Source organism: Ochotona curzoniae, unplaced genomic scaffold (assembly GCF_017591425.1).
Source record: "Ochotona curzoniae isolate NIBS_2020 unplaced genomic scaffold, NIBS_Ocur_1.0 scaffold_4701, whole genome shotgun sequence".
Taxonomy (NCBI): domain Eukaryota; kingdom Metazoa; phylum Chordata; class Mammalia; order Lagomorpha; family Ochotonidae; genus Ochotona; species Ochotona curzoniae.
This window is the reverse complement of record NW_024467122.1, coordinates 8,675,471-8,693,480: the sequence shown is the minus strand read 5'-3', so window position 1 is coordinate 8,693,480 and position 18,010 is coordinate 8,675,471. Positions and strand designations below refer to the sequence as shown.

Sequence of the window (18,010 nt, the reverse complement as noted above, 5' to 3'; positions counted from 1 at the left end):
GCTGTCCTCGACTGCTTTCCCGAGCCACAGGCAGGGAGCTGGATGGGAAGCGGAGCTGCCGGAATAGAACCGGCGCCCATATGGGATCCCAGGCGTGTAAGGTGAGGACCTTAACTACTTGCGCCACCGCGCCGGGCCCGCAATTCAATGAGTTTTAACAAACATATTCACCCACAAAACTATCATTCCAATTAACACATGTACTATCTGTGCCCTGAACAGTTGTCTCTATCTGTCCCCACACCTACAGCCAACCACTCTCAGGATTCCTATGCTCATACATTATTTTTATTTATTTTAAAACTTCCTAAAGATAAAATCATAACATTATTTTTCTTAGAAATTATTCCTGTAAAACTATCCTTCACCTTCCACCAAATCAAATGATTATCACAGCAGTGACCTAATTTCCCTTTCTTGTTTAACACCTGGTACCAGCCAACACACATGACATCTGGAACTACGCTATAGAAGATGAAGACATTTTTATTCTGCATATAATAAGAATGTGAGCATTAGTCATAAAATTTTCTGCAATAACCTTGTGTTAACATTGGACTTACAAAATTGCCACCATTACTCATTTCTAATGCTAGAATGTATGAAAAGGTCACTTCCAGGTTTCCACATTTTACAGGAAAAAAAAAATCACAAATCCATGACAATTATTGTCACTACAAAGAGCCAGCTTCCAACTCCAGCTCATCTGGTGGTTTGCCAACCACGTCCGGGTGACCTGGACCTGCTGTGTGCCCTCCTCTGTAGGATGACCAGGGCCATGCTTGCTGCTGTCTCTCCCTGTCCTATGTCTTAGTGCCGCCATCACTGCTCTGCTCCTCGAGGGGAAAGCAGGGATGCCTTCCGTGCCCAAGGCCTTGAGACCCTGCACCCCTGTGCAGGAAGAAGCTCCTGGCTTGGGACCAGCTCAGCTCCCGGCTGTTGCAGCAAACTACTGGATAGAAGACCTTTCTCTGTGTTCCTCGCCTTGTCCACATAAATCTTATCTGCCTTTTTAATACAAAAAATCAATTTTTAAAAAAGAGAAAGATATGGGTAGGAAGTATTTCAGCCAGAGAAGTCTGTGTCTCCATGTGGCATGACCTTATGCAGGTCAGCTAAGCGCTGCGAGATTGGGTGCAGGAAACAGAGAGGGAAATGATTTCCCAGATCAGCTATGCTGCCACGGTGTAGACATTTGATACAAGAGTGGAAAGGTACTACCCCCTTTCCTTTCCCTGACTGAACACTCCTCAAACAAAAGACAAGTTTACAAGAGAAAAGCAAAACAGTTATTTAATCAAAATTTTATGTGACACAGGAGACTTCACAGATGAAGACGCAAAGAACTAGAAAAAAAAACATGTTTCGGCTTAGGTCTGGTAAAGCATGGAGAGCCATGTAAAGAAATGAGGTTGTACAAGACTGTGACCCAGTGGTAACAGACTGAGATTGAGGAGGGGATAAGCACAGAAGGGCATGTCTAGATTCTTCTGGTTATGATGCAGGACCCTCTCTGCAGTGAGCTGTGATCCACTATCACGGAGGTCACAGGATTTTTTAAAATTTATTTCTTTTTATTGCAGAGTAATATATACAGAGAGGAGGAGAGACAGAGAGGAAGATCTTCCGTCCGATGATTCAATCACTCCCCAAGTGAATGCAATGGCTGGTGCTGAGCTGATCCAAAGCCAGGAGCCAGGAACTTTTTTCCGGGTCTCCCTCACGGGTGCAGGGTCCTAAGGCTTTGGGCCATCCTCAACTGCTTTCCCAGGCCACAAGCAGGGAGCTGGATGGGAAGAGAGGCTACTGGGATTAGAACCAGTGCCCATATGGGATCCCGGCGCATGCAAGGCGAGGACTTTAGCATCAAGTCCAAAAGAATAGTCTACCACACAGGGCCCAATAGCTTCATAGTCTGCTGGGACATGGAAAAGCAGAAGGCCCCACAGAGCTAGGGACTCCTGTCCCTCAGCAAGCTGTCCTCCAACTCGGGAAGGCCATGTTCAACCACTTTCAACAAGCATACTCTCTTGCCTCTTGTCCTGATTTGGACTTTTTCCCTTATACAAACTACACTGTGCTTCCTCCCGCCATCACCAACACCCCATATTAAAGATGGGAACACTGGACCACTCCCAGAAGAATGCCCTGTGGCTCCGTAACTTTTCGCATCTGTTAGAAGCACACAGCACCCATGGACCTCCCTCTCTCTGGGAGATGGTGCACGTTTGCTCTGACAGGCCTCTGAGGTCAACAACCACTGACCTATGTCCCCTGGGAGCCTCCCTCAGGACCCCTGCCCGCCTGACTCACTGGATAGGGTCACTTCCCCTGGTTATCTTGAGGATGGCTGAAGAGGCATCAGCGGAGTGGTCAGGGGGTGAGTGAACACAAGTAAGGGTCCCAGGGAGCCTCGGCTGGAAAGCTGGCCTCCCATGACAGAAAACACGGCAGGTGCAAAGAGCAGTCCCATCGGTCAGCAATGCTGCTACTGCCTGTCTGCTTATACTTGATTCTCCCCTGTTGTAAAACCTTGCACCTGATCTGCACTTACAACAAGTGACCTTGCTCGCTCCCTACAAGCTGGGTCCTTGAAGCAGACTGGTTCTCTCTCCATCTCAACCTTCCTGAACAAGGACTGCATCCCTGGGAAGGACAGAAACATGAGCCTGTCCTTTCTCATGAGCCTCACTTTCTCGTGAGGCTGGGATCACACTGCTGGGAGGCAGAATTTCTCGGAGGCCCTTGACTTGCGCTGAACCCAACACACGAGAATCAAGTCCAACAGATTAACAGCCCAACACACCACACCACAATAAAGTTCTCACGTTAACTTTACACCATGGAGTTGAAGGCTGATGGGATCTTCAGAGAAATGAGGAAGAGATAGGGGGCCAACTTACAAACATGCCGGTTGACCCAGCCTGATGGAGAAGCCCTGCAGTGCTAACCTTGACCCATATGCCTTCTGTTCTGTGATTCTAAATTCTTCAGCCCCTTTCAATCAAACCTGACTCTTCTGTCCAGCTCATGGGAACACTCATCCTGTTTTCTAGAATGAGGCATTATCCACTGTGTCCTTGCAAAGTCCATCCAGATCTTTAAACCTGCTGCAACTCGGTTGTCTGACAGTTGCTGATGTGTGCTGTGCACCTGTGAAGTTTTAGCACTGGCACCCAGTTGGTCCTGAACAGAAGCACGTTCACCACACCTGGGGCCACATTCAGGGACAGCTGCTGCTCACCAGCCCACCTGTCCCCCTCTCAAAGGCCAATGAGGAGGGCTCCCAGCAGCTGCTGGTGTTGGAACTCTCCAGACCCCTCTGGGTTCTGAACCAGCTCCTCCCAAATCTTCACCCTAAACCCCAGGAACCCAGGGAGGCCCCGTCCTTGGGACAAGTGAGATGGGAAAGAATTAAGGAGTAAGAATTAACCTGTCAGAATGATCTTAAAACCTGTATTACACTGCCAATATTGAGGAGACTACCCAGGCAAACCCTCAAGAGACAGATGGGGAGAAAACAGGGTCTTTGAAAAGCAGACACTGACTCCTCAGCCTGTGACCTTGGCCGTGGAGGAGGAGCTACAGGTATCCTCAAGGTTTAAGTGTGGCTGTGACATTCAGAAAAGAGGGCAGCCTGCTCAGTACTGCCACTCTCCTGGCTCATGAAAGACCCTACTTGCTGGATGCCCAACTCCCCAACCACTATGTTCTCTCCTGACTCATTTGTTAAAATATGGCCCCATTCAGTGACTCAGGGTAGAGACCTCTGGGAGGTGACTCAGTCAGAAAGATAATGGTACTAGGATGTCACAATTTATGAAAAGCAATCTGTAAGCCCAGTGTTGTAGCCTAGAGTCTGAGGTCCTCACTTTGCAAGGGCCAGGATCCCATATGGTCACCAGTTCATGTCCTGGCTACTCTAATTCCCATCCAGCTCCCTGCTTGTGGCCTGGGAAAGCAACAAAGAATGACTCAAGGCTGTGGGACCCTGCACCCACACGGGAAAACTGGAGGAGGCTCCTGGGTTCAGGTTGGCTCAGCTCCAGCCTTTGTGGCCACTTGGGGAGTGGACCAGTGGACAGAAGATCTTTCCTCTCTGTAAATCTAACTTTCAAATGAAAAGTGGATAAATCTTAAGAAAAAAAGGAATCTGTATTTGGTCTTCTTGCCATAACTTGGCACACAGTTCCTAAAATATTTTGGGTCCCCACAGTCAAAAATATCTTCTGTATGATGAAATGAATGATGGTCAAAAGCACCAGAATAGATACAGGAGGGAGGCGGGCTGCCAAAGAGAGCAACCTTGTAATTGGAAGGGTGGAACCTTCGGTCTCAGCCTCCAACCTTCTGGAATAGGGAAGGGACCAATGGTTGAGTTGACTGTCGATGATCAATGAAATCACCAATCATTCACACACAATGAAGCTTCCCTAAGACGCTAGAGGAACAGGTTCAGAAAGCCTCTGAGTGTAGACCATGTGAAGGGTGGCAGGTTTGGGCAGCACAGCAGGCTCCACACCTCTCCCCACACAATGCACCTATGCAGCTCTGCCACAAAGGTGTTCCTCTGTTCATTTTATCATATCCTTTATGACAAACACACAAACACAAGTAGATCATTTTTTCTGAGTCCTTCCAGCCATCATAACACAGTAACCAAACTCAAGGAAGGGGCTGCCAAAATGCCAACTTAAAGCTGTTGGTCAGGATTTGCACCTGGTGTGTGACCCAGGAAGTGTCCCCTGCAACACAGTGTGTGTGTGTGTGTGTGTGTGTGCACGCACGCGTGTGTAAGCACACATCTCCTGTCCATTTGGTGGCCAGAGGCCAAGCACTTGACATCAAGGAGAGCAAGAGAAAGATGTGGGGATTTTCTTAGATCTCAAAGTATGCCCTTGTCAAAAGGACCTGCATGAGTCACTTCTGCAGGCACCCGAGGAAGAAGCAAGAAGGCAGCATCTCAGAGAAAGTGGCCTTTGCCATAAGCCCAATCTTCTGACACCTGGCCCTTGGACTCCAGCCTCCAGAACTATGAGGGACACTGACACTGTCTGCTGGTTTTCTCTGTTTGCTTGTGTTTAAGATTTTTTTTTAATTGGCAAGTCAGATATACAGAGAGGAGGAGAGACAGAGAAAGATCTTCTGTCCAATGATTCACTCCCCAAGCAGCCGCAACTGCCAGAGCTGAGTTGATCCAAAGCCAGGAGCCAGGAGACTCTTTCAAGCCTCCCACATGGGTGCAGCATCCCAAGGCCCTGGGCCGTCCTCGACTGCTTTCCCAGGCCACAAGCAGGAAGCTGGATGGGAAGCAGAGCTGCCAGGATTAGAACCGGCACCCATATGGGATCCTGGCATGTGCAAGGCAAGGACTTTAGCTGCTAGGCTACTGCGCCAGGCCTTGACTGCTGTTTTTAAGCCAGCTGATCTACTGCACCTCAGAGGAGCTACATGGAGAAGTGGCCATAGGACCCAACTCCAGCTAAAGAGGAGGAGGGATGTGATGGCAGTGTGTTGGGAAAGCTGAACAAGTACAACTCGTTGTGGTCTGCAGTTCTTACACCAGGAAAACAGTACTCAGGAAGCAATGAGCACAGAGCGGAAGTCCACACAGGTCCAAGAAGCAGGGCAGAAGGGGAGGAGCCTGGGTCCGCAGCAACACCACAGGTAGGAGAGGAGGACCAGGCTGGCTTTTTGTCTCTGCAATTGATTCCTTCACCACCAGAACAGTGTTCTACGGATGTCACAACAGACTACAGCAAAATTAGCAGCTAAAAGCTACCGATCAACCAGCACGCAGCCTTGGAGGTTGAAGTGGGATTCACCTCAGCATGAAGACCCCAGGGGCACCTGTTAGGGTGCCTTTTCCGGATTCTCAGGACCGCTCCAGTTCCTCAGTTCAGAGTCAACTTCCTGCCTCCTGAAAGCCAGGAGTGTGATTCCTGCTGACCTGCTGTCTTAGCCATACCCAGCCTACTTCCATCCGCTGCCTCCCTCCTCTTCTGGCTTGGACCCTTTTCTTGGCCAGAAAATACAAGAGAAGCAGAGGCCAACAGGTTAACAAATTATTTCCACCCATGGCCCTAATTCCCTGACGCGTAATCTTCAGGGCCTAGAGATGAAGGGGAAGAGACATCTTTGGGAAGGATTCTGAAAATCACAGACGACTCCTTCACACTTCCGTAATGTGGAGTGCAAAGCAGACAATTTTTAATTCAAAAATTTTAAATTTCAGTGTTAAAAACTGAAACCACAATCTCTTAATTTTTTTCAAGGTTTTATTTATTTTTTTATTTCAAATTCAAGGTTACAGAGAAAGACAGAGGCAGATATAGACAGAGCTTCCATCTGCTGGTTTGCTTCCCAAATGGCCCCAACAGCGGGAGCTAAGCCAGCCTGAAGCCAAGAGCCTGGAGCTTCCTCATGGTTCTTCCACATGGGTGCAGGGTCCCAAGGACTAAACCACACTCTACTGCTTTCCTGGGCCTTGACCAAGAAGCTGGGTTGGAAGCAGAGCAGCCAGAACACAAACCAGTGCCCATATGGGATACCAGCACTGCTGGCAAAGAATTAGCTTGCTAAGCCACAACAACGGCCCCAATCTAACACATTTTTAAAATCCCAACTTCTGAAGCACAGTAAGTTGGTTCAGATACCAGTAAAGATGCCCACGTTCCCTGTTAGAATGCTCAGTCTGATGTCCAGCGTCAGCTCTAGCTCCAGATTTCAGCTTCCTGCTGATCACACTCTCGAGGGCAGCAGTGGAGCCCAAATGGTTGGGTTCCTGCCACCATACAGGAGCCTGCCTCAGTTCCGAGCTCAGCCTGCGGCACTGCCGACATGGAGAGTGACCCAGCAGAGGGGTGTGTCTCCTCTTCCTCCCTCTCTCTTCCCATCACTCCCTCTCAAATCTTTTTTTTTTTTTAAGAGGAATGCTAAGATTTCCAAGGGGAAAATAAATCATTCTGAGATCTGATGAGATCAGACCACTTTTAATTTTCTCTGCTATTCCACGGAAGTGCTTCTAACTAAAAACAAAACAAAACAAAAGGCAGAGGAAGCGGCAGCTCTGCCCAGCTCACCACCATGCATCTTTGCCAGGCTGGGCCTCCCTGCTACCACCTGCATGTCTGTGGGGCCGGCACATCATAGCCCATTCACAAAGGCTCCTGAACACACATTAATTAGCTTAAGAAAACAGGGCTCACACAACTCCCAATTATAGCAGAAACCTCTGTACTCATGTTTGCTACATCCAAGGATTCAGCTGCAAATGGAGAATACTCAAAGAAAAAAAAACAAATTATGTCTGTAATGAGAATGCACAGGCTTTTTGTCTTGCTGTGATTCCCTAAACAATATGGCAATGACAACTATTTATGCCACATCTGTAAGTAATCCAGGCATGACTTAAAGTAGGCACGAGAACACACACAGGTGACACACGAACACCGTGCCCTTTTGTCCTAGAGCATCCTCGGATTTTGTAATCTGTGGGTGGGGGTCTAGGTGTTGGGGGGAATCTCACACCAATCCCTGGAGGAGACAGAGGGCTTCTCTTTAATTGTTTTGAATTAAAGATCCTCGTTTTGAACTAAAGCTTCCCCTCCTTTCTAATCAATGCTACCAGGTGAATTATTCGGAGCAACAACAACCCAAGGTAGCTCACCTGTGTCTCTTGTCGCACAACAGGGAGTTCGATCCCTCCACGGAGAGCAGAGCTGTGAGGATTTGAAACACACACAGTGGACTCAAGGGATCCCCTGATGGTGTCTGCCCACCACCCGACCAGGGCATTCTCACGACACACAGGCACCAAGGACAACCCTGGACACCTGCTCCACACTGCCTTCCGTGTGCATTTCAGTGACTGCTCCCTCCCGTGCCCTGGCGATGCATGTTGACCTATGAGATTTTCAGCATGACACTGTTAGGCAGAGAACCCCTCGATGGACCCCAAGGTCTGATTCAAGAACCAACTGCTATGAACGATGACTAACTGGGGGTTTGCCTTTACCAAATCAGTGAAAAAACAGTTCACAGGCAAGCTTTGAAAATTCTCACAGATGCTAAATAAGGTAGAGATGGAAATTAGCCTACTCAACCTAGTAAAGCAAACATAATCTGCCTTCAGTACAGTTGGCTTTGCAAAACGTCATCTTTAAACAACTTTGAAAACATAAAAGATACAGAAGGAAGTGGAGTTTCCAGCAATCACAGCCCAACAACACTGAACTCCAAGAAGCCTAGCCCGACTTCTGATGTCCCACTGGGAGTGGAGTGGGGAGGGTGAGGGAAGTGGAGTTGGACCCTGAAGGCCCCAGCCTCGCGTGCAGCAACTTCCTCCACAAAAATGATTTTTGCTAATGCATGACACTGTTGGAGAGATCACAAGACAGGCTGGATCAGCAATGAAGGGGATTGGGTAGGAAAGCCTAACAGCCAAGCTGAAACCCACCACAGCAGAAAAGAGGGGTCCGCGTGAAGCTGAGAAAGCAGGGAGAGTGAGTTGCTATTGGGGAGGGTGGCTTTGGAGCACAGCTGAAATCGTGGGTGACAGCTGGGCGTGGAGGAGACTAGACAGAGGCAGCTGGCACAGGACAAGCAGTGAACAGGTGCCAGAGTCCAGGTGCTGGCCATGGTGCTGACAGGGTCAAACCCCCCCCCCGGGGGGGGCGAAGCCCATGGGAGCAGGGACAGAGCCAAGTGCCAGAGATGGGCAGCACACGGGCACACATGCCTGGCACTCTATGTCCAGAACAGAAAGCTCAGCACCCCTCCAAAGTACAGTAGAACACATCCACAGAATAAAAGATGTCAAAAGTCTTAATAGTAAAGAAAGGAAAAAGACATTTCACCAACATGCTACTGCCAACTCACCTGGCACCCACCTGGGAGACCAGGAAGGAACTCCCGGCTCCTGGTTTCAGACAGGCCCAGCTCTGGCCTTTGTGGCCATTTGGGCAGTGAACCAGATTGTGGAAAATTTCCCTCCCCCATCTCTATGTGTGTGCGCATGTGTGTGTAAAACTCTGCCTTTTGAATAAGTAAACCAAAACAAAAGGAAAGGAAAATGGGAAGGGAAGGACATGCCCATAGACCAGGCAAGCTTCCCTTCCTCTCCAGCTCATTCCCGTAGTCCTGCCCACTGGCAAGGCTGGCACAGAGGCAATGCCAAGAAAGACGATGATAGCTATTATTCTTCACAGGAGGGCTTTTAAACATTTTTCCTGGAAAAAAAAAGGAAACTATAGAATACAAAATACTTGGGATTTTTTTTTTAATATTTGAATTTCCTGCCTTTAAACTGCGTATTTTTAGCCTGATCTCCTAGACTATTTGCTACAGACAAAATCACTTCCTACCCCCAAAGCAGAGATGTTGGATGCATACTTGATGGACACACTGAGGACAGGTGGCTCAGGGCTAAGTCAGTCGTCCGAGTCCCATCCCCACTTCCACCGGGAGCAGGCAATGGGGGCGGGATGCATGTGGGAAGTCTTAACAGGGCAGGAATTGGGATGGGAAGTGACCACCACGGCCCCACAAGCCTCTGAAATGCAGTCAAGTGTGCCCTGGCCATACCATATGACATCTCATTTGGCCAATAAGGAGCAAGGGACAGGTCCCTGTGCTGAGTTACCTGGCCCTGACATCTGAGACCTCACACCATCCCGCCCTGACAGCCCCACCTGTGTGCGGTCTGGGAGAGGATTCTGAGAAGGGGGCGGTCCCTGCTGCTCCTTCGGGTGGGAGGGAAGAAGGGGATTGGTCACTTCAGACCTCAGCGTGCTCTGAAGGTGCCCTGTAGCCCCTCCGCCCCACCTCCAGGATGCAGAAGGCAGTCCTTGCAAGTGAGGGACTCTGGGGCTGGTGCCTCAAGGTAATACAGAAGGCTGCCCCCCAAAGCAACGGGGTGCGGAAGGACCAAGCAGGGAGCTCAGACGGAAGAGAGTGGGACGTGGGGGAAGGGAAGGAACCGAGACCCAGCAGGAGGGAATGCAGAAAAGGGGAGCCAAGTGAGTGGAAATGTGGGAGGGACCCAAATGGAGAGGGCAGAGTCAGGACTCTGCATCCTGACTCCCCAGAACCACCTGGGGCAGCTGACCACGGAGCCTCTCAGTACGGTAAATGTGTGAGACCAGACACATCTTAAATGTCAAGGGGCCATGCCGGGGCTCCCCCCAGAAAGCATTTTCACCAGCTTTCACCGCACAAGCCAGTACAGGAGAGTCAAACCCTAATGGTCCTCCCTGCCCCTCAAAAGCCAGCCATCCCGAGACTTCAGATTCCTTGGGCAAAGGATGACAGGGACAGGACCAGGACTCCCAAGTGGAGGTCTCATCCCCATTCCTTTTCTCAGAGAGATTCAAGCACACACCTGTTTCACTGAGATATCCATGGTGGGTTTTGGCCTGAGATTAAAGCACAATCTTGAGCAGTATCTTCACAGGAGTCTACTGATCTTGTGGGTCAGGTGTGAGTGGCCAGCTTGGTCCCCAGGGGACACGGAGGGGGATGCATCCTGGCAGCATGCCCAGAACTTGGCCAGCCCAGGCTGCTTTTGCTGCGCCCCCCCACACACACTCTGTTCATGGATGGAGTGGTGCACAGAAGTCAGCTCCCCACAATCCCTGGAGGTGACCCTGGGGACATGCAGATGTGGGCAATCATCTCTGGGCCCCTGCCTGCTACTTGGTGGGCGTGGCTTACAGCATTCCTGCCTATGACCCAAGGCACAGTTTCCAGGGCTACACATGGAGCATGACCTCCAACATGACTAGAAGGTCAAGGGGAAATATATGTGGAACGTGACCTCTGATATGGAAGGTCAAGGGAAATAGACATGCTGTATAGCCAATTACAGTGTCTTTGGCGGGAGAGGGTTGTTGGTAGATGCCCTCCTGCCATCCTCTTCTTTAACCTTTAAAACCTGTAACTTGTGCGTAATAAAGTGAACATTCCTCACCAGCTTGTCTCCAATGGGGTGACCTCAGGGCTTGCTGGCAGCCTTAAACCCTGAGGTCCAGACATGTGTCTGTGCCAGCTCCAGCTCTAGGGCTTCTGGCACAGAAGCCCTCAGGCCACCGAACATTGTTTGCATACACGGTTTGATGGGCAGGGAATCTGAAGACCACCGACCCACCCCTGCTGCAACTGGCTGCAACTGCACACAGTCACCTTGTGTCCACTTTTCAACTACAATAAATAAAGCGGTGGCAACTATCGGTGTAACTCCTGACCCAGATAAAAACACACAGAGGGCAACTAGGTCAAAGGTCACAAACGTTTGTTTTCCAGAAGGTCCTACCCATCAACATTTCCTGCCAGGGGTGGGAATTTATGGTCCCATTTATCCCCCTGCACACCCATGCAGGCAAAGGACAAACATGCAAAAGATCCCATCATCAGTGTGGAGGGCCACCACCCGGAAAGAAGCCATTCTTAAAACGCATTTCTCTGATTGCTGGCAAGCCACTATGCATTCCTGGTCTCACTGCCTGCCTTGCTTCTTCGGAGACCCCCACCATCTCGACCCCCTCTAATGCTAATGTTTTCTTATTGATTTATGACTGCTTTTAGTATAATAGGGATGGAGTGGCAGGCAGGCAGAGGATGTCCTGATTTGTCCGTGCTGTTGATGGTGTTTGACACATACAGGATGCTAATGGATCTGTGGTCAATTGTATCCGTCTTTCCCTTTGTTTCGCCTTCCGCACTGCAAGTACAACGTCATGGTCCTTTCGCCTGGGCTCCAGCTGAGCTCCCCCACTTGCTATCTGAGTGCCCCTCTCTTCTTCTCAATTTCCTTGATTGAAAATGGAGAGTAATGAGAGTGCATTTCAGACACGTGGTGAGCACACAGCCCACGGCTTCAGAACGCCCCCCACCCATGCCCTCCTCCTATACTCACCCATAATCTCCCGTAAATCCAGTCACTGAGAATGGGAGGGTGGCCAACAGACATGTGACAAGTTTGGAAGTAAACGGTGCCCAGCACAGCTGGATATGATGCAGCCCTGGCCATCACTTCCAGAGATCCTGAGGCATGGTCCCCAGCAAAGCTGAGCCCAGACTCCCTCCCCACCAGCAACTATGAAGCAATCACCAGGCACTGAGTTAAGCCACTAAGTTCAAGTGTGATTTGTCAGGCTTCAGAAGCATAAAATACACAATACAGATGCTCCCTGTCTTCTGAGGATTCAACTTTATGATGGCTTTCCAGGGCATGAAATGCATCTTTGCCTTATGACACTTTCAACTTACAACGGGTTTATCAGAATTTAACCCCATCTCAGCCAAGAAGCTTATGAAGCACTTGGCACAGTGGCTACAGTGGCAACCAAAAGTAACCTAAAACATGGCCACACTTAATGTGAAAAGAGGGACTCTGCCTCCACCCCAGAGGTTTGATTTGCCCACGTGACTCACTCTGACCAAGAAAAAAATATGTGTCAGAGACCTGAGCGTGGCCTCTTGAGATCCTCAAAACCTGCTTCCACCGTGGGAAGGGCTGGTGGGTGAGACCAGAGCCCGTGAGCCACCCCTGCTGCACACCGCTCTCCACCTGCTAACCATGTGAGGCCACCAGTGGCAGAAGATGCAGATCAGCTAAAGGAACCACCAAGCAAGTTTAGGCCAAATCATGCCCTGAATGAGCACTGCAGCAGCTGCCACACAGAGCTGCCTGTTAGCACTGTCTTGGCATCACTTAAGTGGTCACATTTATTTGTGCTTTTTAACTCACCTCAACAGATGGTACTAGGTGAGTAAGTATCTCACTGACTATTCTGCCAAATGGCCAGTTCTGCCTTTTTCATTAAACAACTCTAGGTCTTTATTAATCAGAAATCTGCAAAATTTCCAATGTCATTTCCACTGATCATTTCCATTAATAAGGCAAACCTTGACCCAATGCCATTCACCTGCTTTGTCTGGGATGATGCTCCATGCTCTTCTACCACAACATGCCAGGAGCACTGACATTCAAGGATAGGAGAAAATGCTTGTCCCTGCTCAAGCACGGAGTGCACGTTTCCCTCCAACACACCCTCTTTGTTGTGTCGAGGTTCCGGCAGGCTGGAGGACGCCCACCTGCGCGGGTGAGGGCTGAGCTGCTTTCCTCAAGTCAACAGATTCAGATGCCAACATCTTCCAGACATACCCAAAAGCCATGCATTCCCAGACAGCTGGGCACATGGTCAGCCAGCACAGAAGGGGAAAGCAACCCTGAGTGCATCCAAGCCACCGTGCTCCTCCACCCTGTTAGGGAGCTTCTGGCCCCTGCCTCAGCCTTGGAGGTGTCCCTGCGAGGCAACAGTGAGACCTGCCACCTGCCCTTTATTCAATTCTGCTGTCAGTATTTTTATCAGTCAAATGCAATTGTTGAGACTATGTTCTAAAATACATTTTTAAAATCAGTATCAATAAACCAAAAAGATAAAAGTTGGCTCTCAAAAAAATCTTGGTGACCCAAAAGTATGCCAGCATTTTATCCAAAAAGTGATTATTTATTTACTGTTGTATTTTCAAATTGTGAGTAAATATGCAAAAATAAGTCTTAAGGCCTTAACCATTTCTAGTGTACATTTCAATGGCACTAAGTGCATCTGCACTACCACTTCTGTCTCCAAAACTCCCCCATCTTTGTAACCTGGAACTCCAGATACATTAAGCCTTGACTCTCCAGTCCCCTCCCCCCAGCCCCTGGTAATCCTACTTCTATTTTCTGTGTCTGAATTCAAATATCCCATGTGCCCCCAATAAGAGGAATCGCACAACATTTGTCCTAAGTGTCACATCCTTGTGTATCCATGGATGATTCCACTTGGCACAACATCAGCAAGGTCCATCCATGTTGTAGCCTGTGCCCAACTTCCTTCCATTTCAGGGCTGAGCAGTACTGCAGAGTGCACAGTACTGCAGAGTGCACACAGTACTGCATCGTGCACGCAGTACTGCATCATCCACACAGTACTGCATCGTCCACACACAGTACTGCAGAGTGCACACAGTACTGCAGAGTACACAGTACTGCAGAGCAGACAAAGTACTGCAGAGTGCACAGACTGCAGAGTGTACACAGTACTGCATCGTGCACACAGTACTGCATCGTCCACACAGTACTGCAGAGTGCACACAGTACTGCAGAGTGCACACAGTACTGCACCGTCCACACAGTACTGCGTGGTTCACACAGTACTGCAGAGTGTACACAGTACTGCAGAGTACACACAGTACTGCAGAGTGCACACAGTACTGCAGAGCACACAGTACTGCAGAGGGCACACAGTACTGCAGAGTACACAATACTGCACCATCCACACAGTACTGCAGAGGGCACACAGTACTGCAGAGTGCACACAGTACTGCATCATCCACACAGTACTGCATCGTCCACACAGTACTGCACGGTTCACACAGTACTGCAGAGTGTACACAGTACTGCAGAGAGCACACAGTACTGCAGAGCACACACAGTACTGCAGAGCGCACACAGTACTGCATCATCCACACAGTACTGCAGAGTGCACACAGTACTGCAGAGCACACACAGTACTGCAGAGCGCACACAGTACTGCATCATCCACACAGTACTGCAGAGTACACACAGTACTGCAGAGTACACACAGTACTGCAGAGTGCACACAGTACTGCAGAGTACACACAGTACTGCAGAGGGCACACAGTACTGCAGAGGGCACACAGTACTGCATCATCCACACAGTACTGCAGAGTGCACACAGTACTGCAGAGTGCACACAGTACTGCATCATCCACACAGTACTGCACAAGTGCACACAGTACTGCATCATCCACACAGTACTGCAGAGTGCACACAGTACTGCAGAGTACACACAGTACTGCAGAGGGCACACAGTACTGCAGAGTTACACAGTACTGCATCATCCACACAGTACTGCAGAGTTACACAGTACTGCATCATCCACACAGTACTGCAGAGCGCACACAGTACTGCAGAGTACACACAGTACTGCAGAGCGCACACAGTACTGCAGAGTGTACACAGTACTACAGAGCACACACAGTACTACAGAGCACACACAGTACTGCAGAGCAGACACAATGCTGCAGAGAGCACACAGTACTGCAGAGGGCACACAGTACTGCAGAGTACACACAGTACTGCATCGTGCACAGTACTGCACCGTGCACACAGTACTGCAGAGCGCACACAGTACTGCAGAGCACACAGTACTGCAGAGCACACACATTACTGCACGGTCCACACAGTACTGCAGAGCACACAGTACTGCAGAGCAGACACAATACTGCAGAGAGCACAGAGTACTGCAGAGCAGACACATTACTGCACGGTCCACACAGTACTGCAGAGTGCACACAGTACTGCAGAGCACACAGTACTGCATGGCTCACACAGACCATACTATGCCTGGCCACTTATCCACAGCCATCTGGATTGCTTCCACCTTGGCTAGCATGAGTTAACACTGTTAAGAACACTAACACCTCACGTCCTTGGTTCCAATCTTTTGCGCATGTACCCAAAAGTGAGATTAGTGTACTCAGCAAGTCCTCAGAGTCCCTTCGAGCCCCCTCTCTGAATGGGCTCTCTGCATCCTAGGAATAGCATCAACCCAAGCAGGCTTCCCGCAGGTGGCTCTAGCCAATCACAGGAAAATCGAAACCCCAATCAATGAGGACCCTTTACAGCAAAAACAAAGACTCCTGATATTCATGGTTTTCTAGCCCTCACCATAGCTCTTATTTTATTTATTTTTTCACTTAAGTCAACTGACTTGCTATGCACCAGTCTTTAAAAAACAAACTTATTTATTATGTGAAAGACTGAGTTACTCAGAGAAAAAGAAGATAGAGATCTTTTTTTTTCTATCTACTGGTTCACCCTCCAAATAGCTGCGACAGCCAGAGCTGGGCTGATCTGGAGCCAGGATCCTCCCACGTGGGTACAGGGGCCCAAGAGCTTGAGTCGTATTTCACTTCCAGGTTATAAGCACTGGGCTGGATCACACGTGGAACAGCTGGAACACAAACAGGCACTTTGTGGATGCTGGCACTGCAAAATAAAGCTTAGCCTTCTATGCCACGGCACTGGCCCTGCACTAATATTCTTACACAATACAAAAAGGCAAGTTTTGGCTAAAGGAGTAAGCTAGCCCTCCGCACCTTTCTCTTCTCCCGGTAAAGCTTCACACGTGTAGCCCCACAAGGACAAGAAGATGGGAGTGAGTCCACCATCCTCCATAGGCCTGGACACAGGCACAGGACAGAGATCAAGCTGGCAGGTGCATGGAGGGCTGCTGGCTCAGCAGAGCCTGGGTGAGAAGCAAGCGATGGAGAGGCCCCCTGGGCTGCACACCAGGAGACAGAGGGCTTGGACCGCAGATGTCTCTGCTTGCATCTCCTCTTAGCACACTTCCCGTCCGATACTGCTGCCAACACATCATCTCTGGCGGGAGACAAGCCATGGCAAAGTCACTACGCTAAGCGAAATAAGCCTGACTCACAAAAAGACAAATCCTGAAGGAGTTCACTCACAGGCAGTCCCTGCAGCAAACGGACAAAGCAGAACTTCCTAGTCACTGGGCGATCAAAACTCCAGTCTCCCTTAAGGAAGCCAGAAAAGTTCTGGAGACGAATGCTGGTGGTGGGAGAGCAATGTGAATGTGCCAGATGCTGCTGCCCTGCTCACATAAAAATGGGCAAGATAGGGTCCGATACAGTAGCCTAGCAGCTAAAGTCCTCACCTTGCCCGCACCAGGACCCCATATGGCGCTGGTTCTAATTCCAGTGGCCCCATTTCCTATCCAGCTCCCTGCTTGTGACCTGTAAAAGCAGTAGAAGACAGCCCAAAGCCCCGGGACCCTGCACCCACAGGGGAGATCAGGAAGAGGTTCCAAGGTCCTGGCTTTGGATTGGCGCAGCTCCGGCCATTGTGGCTGCTTGGGGAGTGTATCGTCGGAATGAGGATCTTCCCCTCTGTTTCTCCTCCTCTCTGTATATCTAACTTTCTAACAAAAAAAAAAATTAAAAAGGGTAAGATTTTATTTTATGTTCATTTTACCCAATTAAAAGCAGTAAGGAACACTATTTATACAGAAAAAAATATGAGGAAGCAGAGGTGGCTAGGAACTACGGAAGTGCCCATTCCTGGGTGTGAACTAGGGCACACTTGCACAGCAGGGGAGCGGGTATGGGGGAGTGCCCACTCCTGGGCATAAACTGGGGTACACTTGCACAGCAGGGGAGCAGGCATGGGGGAGTGTCCACTCCTGGGTGTGAACTGGGGCACACTTGCACAGCAGGGGAGTGAGTATGGGGGAGGGTCAGCCAGACTCACTCCTAGATTTTAACTCTGTTGCACACAAGGGCAGATTTCAAAGTGTTAATTTTAAAACATAACGGAGAACAGTGAGGATGGAAAAAGTGCAGATCTCGGAAGCTGCACACCAATAAGCCAGGTGTCAATCACGGGCCAGCTCGGGGAGGGGATTACTAGAGCAGACAGCTCCGTTGCACTTCATGAAGCCAGTGCTCAGCCAGGCCCATCTCATTTTCTACTTTAATAAGGTTACTAGCTTGGAACATTAGAGGAATGCAGAGCCAACAGGGTCTCTATTTCAGCAAGATGTTAACAGTCTCTCTTGGGCCCTGGGCGCACTCATGGAGGGGCCAGAGGGAAGGATGAGGTGTTTGTTCACAATATGGGGAACGGAGGTCAAGACACTGGGTCTGTGCCCACAGAGCAAGATGCCACACGGAGCTGAGACCAAGATCTTAGCAGGCTGGAACGTCAACTTCCCAAGCGAACAGATGAATGTAGCATGTTGCAAATGTTCTGCACTTCGGGACCAGAGTCTGTAAAATGCAACGAGCAGAGGACTAGGGTACAAAGAAAGGAAATGTAGGACTTCAGGGGGCTGCAGCACTGCCGGTGGCTCTGCTCCAATCAAAGGGTCCCCTGCACCAAGGGCCCACCCACATCCCTCACACTCAATGCAGGTGC

The 18,010-nt window shown here is 49.7% G+C and overlaps 1 protein-coding gene across 1 annotated transcript in view; it reads right to left on the bottom strand.

The window, feature by feature from the left end:
• The window catches only part of FAM189A1 (family with sequence similarity 189 member A1), a 334,267-nt gene that overhangs the window by 229,166 nt on the left and 87,091 nt on the right, over positions 1 to 18,010 (bottom strand). The window lies entirely within an intron of this gene.